This window comes from Lepisosteus oculatus, chromosome 14 (assembly GCF_040954835.1).
Source record: "Lepisosteus oculatus isolate fLepOcu1 chromosome 14, fLepOcu1.hap2, whole genome shotgun sequence".
Lineage (NCBI taxonomy): Eukaryota > Metazoa > Chordata > Actinopteri > Semionotiformes > Lepisosteidae > Lepisosteus > Lepisosteus oculatus.
The window spans coordinates 9951557-9954936 of NC_090709.1; the positions used below are offsets into that span (position 1 = coordinate 9951557).

Consider the following 3380-nt stretch of genomic DNA (forward strand, 5'->3'; position numbering starts at 1 on the left):
TGGCGATAAACCTTTCCTCGATCCTTTGCGGACTTGTAAAACTGTTCCTGATCAGAATAAAAAACGCTCACGCTAATACACAAGCAACCGTGTCGCGCCAAAGCTGACAAATAAACAGACGGACAGGCCGCACTGCACGTGTGAACAGGGGAATGAGCGAGCGAGCGGGGATAGGGCGCCTCCTGCGCTTAAAAGCTTGCAGCACCTGGTATTCCCAGGCGGTCTCCCATCCAAGTACTAACCAGGCCCATCCCTGTTTAGCTTCCGAGATTAGACGAGATCAGGCGTGCTCAAGGGGGTGTGGCCGTAAGCGAGAGCAAGGCTCGCTGGCACCCTTCTTATTGAGAGGACAGCTCCGTCACCTCTTTTACGACGCTGCTTTTTTTCCCTTGCGTTTTTCTCTTTTTCCCACGTTCTCTCTCTTCACTGCCTTCGTCCCCGCTCTATTTCACTTCAGCCTTTCACTCTTGCTTCCTTCCAATGAGGACGGAGCTGCGGGAGAAAGGGCGCTATAGAGGATCGCTGTGGAGAGCTGCTGCTGTGCTTTGACATCTGAGCTCTGTGGAAAACGATCTCAATACAATTCTGAAAAACGCGACTCTCCGAACGCGAGCCGAACAAGTCTCCACAGCCGAAGCGCTGTGTCTCTTTTCAGCTGGCGATAAACCTTTCCTCGATCCTTTGCGGACTTGTTAAACTGTTCCTGATCAGAATAAAAAACGCTCACGCTAATACACAAGCACCCGTGTCTCGCCAAAGCTGACAAATAAACAGACGGACAAGCCGCACTGCACGTGTGAACAGGGGAATGAGCGAGCGAGCGGGGATAGGGCGCCTCCTGCGCTTAAAAGCTTACAGCACCTGGTATTCCCAGGCGGTCTCCCATCCAAGTACTAACCAGGCCCATCCCTGTTTAGCTTCCGAGATCAGACGAGATCAGGCGTGCTCAAGGGGGTGTGGCCGCAAGCAAGAGCAAGGCTCGCTGGCACCCTTCTTATTGAGAGGACAGCTCCGTCACCTCTTTTACGACGCTGCTTTTTTTCCCTTGCGTTTTTCTCTTCTTCCCACATTCTCTCTCTTCACTGCCTTCGTCACCGCTCTATTTCACTTCAGCCTTTCACTCTTGCTTCCTTCCAATGAGGACGGAGCTGCGGGAGAAAGGGCGCTATAGAGGATCGCTGTGGAGAGCTGCTGCTGTGCTTTGACATCTGAGCTCTGTGGAAAACGATCTCAATACAATTCTGAAAAACGCGACTCTCCGAACGCCAGCTGAACAAGTCTCCAGAGCCGAAGCGCTGTGTCTCTTTTCAGCTGGCGATAAACCTTTCCACGATCCTTTGCGGACTTGTTAAACTGTTCCTGATCAGAATAAAAAACGCTCACGCTAATACACAAGCACCCGTGTCTCGCCAAAGCTGACAAATAAACAGACGGACAAGCCGCACTGCACGTGTGAACAGGGGAATGAGCGAGCGAGCGGGGATAGGGCGCCTCCTGCGCTTAAAAGCTTTCTGAATTCTGAGTACGTACGGGATCCTCGGCCTTGCGCTTATAACAAAGTCCAAGTCCCTTTGCAGACAACAGCAGTTGTCACATGATTGTCTCTGAGGATGTGCGACAATGGCCAAGGAGAGCCCCGATCTGAGCTTGCGCTCACTTTTTGACCAAGACACAGATGTGTGCTGATTGGTTGAGAGTTTGGCGGGCATTGGAGACCCACGTGGTATTACCACGCCCTGCCAGTCCCTGATTGGTTGATCAAGGTGAGATATGAGTAACTTACTCTTGACACTTAGGAATGCAGTCCAGATGTCCATTTGGCACTCCCTAGACAGATAGGCGCCAATGGATGACCATTGATCATGATAGCCAGGCTTAGCTAAGTGCATCCCCATCTGGGAGCTGTCCCTTATCAAAAGAAAACATCTTAAATCAGCCTGCATGAATACTTTCTCTGTGGCTGCACCACAGAGATGGAAGGTGAGATGGGGCCTCATTTAGGACAGCATACCACCGCTTAATTCTGTCTTATTAACAAGCATTGCCACTACAACGGCATCTCTCCTGTCAAACTTCCTCCTGACTTGTTTGACAGGATCTGGGCCGTGGTGAACAGTGGGAAAGACGCCCTGTGGAGAGTGAGGAACATGGGGCTGTTCAAAGGCATCGAGGTCCCAGTCAAGGCAGCAGGTAGCCTGGCCCTGTTCATCACCCAAGAGAACTATTACCTCAGAGATCTGTGGAGAGAAAGGAGGGAGGAAGCAGAAAATCTGTGGGAAATAGAGAGCATAGGTCAATATCTCAAGAAACTGTGAAAAACATTATCATGTTTAAGTAAAGAATGTGATTTACACCAGAAAAAAAGAAATTGTTGCTATGTAACTGGTACCGTGTCAAAATGTAATGAGATGTGATCATATATACTGTTTTAAGTATGTATATTAATGTAAAGCTTTCTAATTTGTGATGTCCTGTATTTTTTTGTGAAAAGAAAATAAAGTTCTTAAAAAATCGATTCACCCAGGGCGAGGCTCGGCCATTGCACTCCGGCTGTGCTGACCCCTGCGAATTCCCCAAATGTGGGAATCTCGACTGCATTATTTCTGGTAGTGGGGGACTGCGTTCGTGCTCTCCCCTGATGTGCTTGGTCCAATATCGGATACGGAAGAGTTACGACACCACGTGCTGCGATAGGATCCCAGTTCGAAAGGAGTCGATGCCACTGCTGGTTCCCGGTTTCTTTTAGTTAGAGGTCCGGAGAAACATTTCAAGCTGGTTACACTACTCCTTCCGGACATTCATTCCCTTTTCAAAGTCAGTCGTTTTGCTGTAGTCTGCATTATTTAGGCTGATTATCGAGGTTAGCCTTTATTTGGTCATGGGGGCCTCGGTACTGTATGCTAATTCTCGACAGTTTCACCCGTTTTCTGATTGCTAGGTTCTGTACCAGTGCAGACATGTCAAACAGTGAATGGCTGTACCTCTATTGTATCCGTGCTCAATGAATGAAATCAGTAATAAATGAATATATGTATAGTTACACGAAAAACAAGTGGTTTATCGACTCATCTTCATTTGCAGATTTAGAGGCAGCTTCGATATTCGTTTTACAAACGTTTTTTTTTTTTTATATGGGTCACACACATGCCATAGCAACAAAACATCTCTAGAGATGAGGCTATAGATCACCTTTCCATCCTCCAGGTTTTCCTCCCAAAGCCTACGGCACCAACGGCGACCCCTGCTGGCCGAGAGAGCAAAAGCTTGCAGCACCTGGTATTCCCAGGAAGTCTCCCATCCAAGTATTAACCAGGCCCAACCCTGCTTAGCTTCCAAGATCAGACGAGATTGGGCACATTCAGGGTGGTGAGGCCGCAAGC

The 3380-nt window shown here is 48.7% G+C and overlaps 3 non-coding genes and 1 pseudogene across 3 annotated transcripts; 1 reads left to right on the top strand and 3 right to left on the bottom strand.

The window, feature by feature from the left end:
* Positions 1–193: 193 nt before the first annotated feature.
* On the bottom strand, positions 194–312 carry LOC138218227 (5S ribosomal RNA; annotated as a pseudogene).
* Positions 313–849: 537 nt separating this feature from the next.
* LOC138245413 (5S ribosomal RNA) lies at positions 850–968 on the bottom strand. The gene has a single exon (XR_011194023.1). It is a non-coding gene; the product is annotated as a 5S ribosomal RNA (ribosomal RNA).
* A 1505-nt stretch (positions 969–2473) lies between these two features.
* On the top strand, positions 2474–2638 carry LOC138243641 (U1 spliceosomal RNA). Its single transcript, XR_011192294.1, has one exon. It is a non-coding gene; the product is annotated as a U1 spliceosomal RNA (small nuclear RNA).
* A 623-nt stretch (positions 2639–3261) lies between these two features.
* Positions 3262–3380, bottom strand: LOC138218968 (5S ribosomal RNA). The gene has a single exon (XR_011181558.1). It is a non-coding gene; the product is annotated as a 5S ribosomal RNA (ribosomal RNA).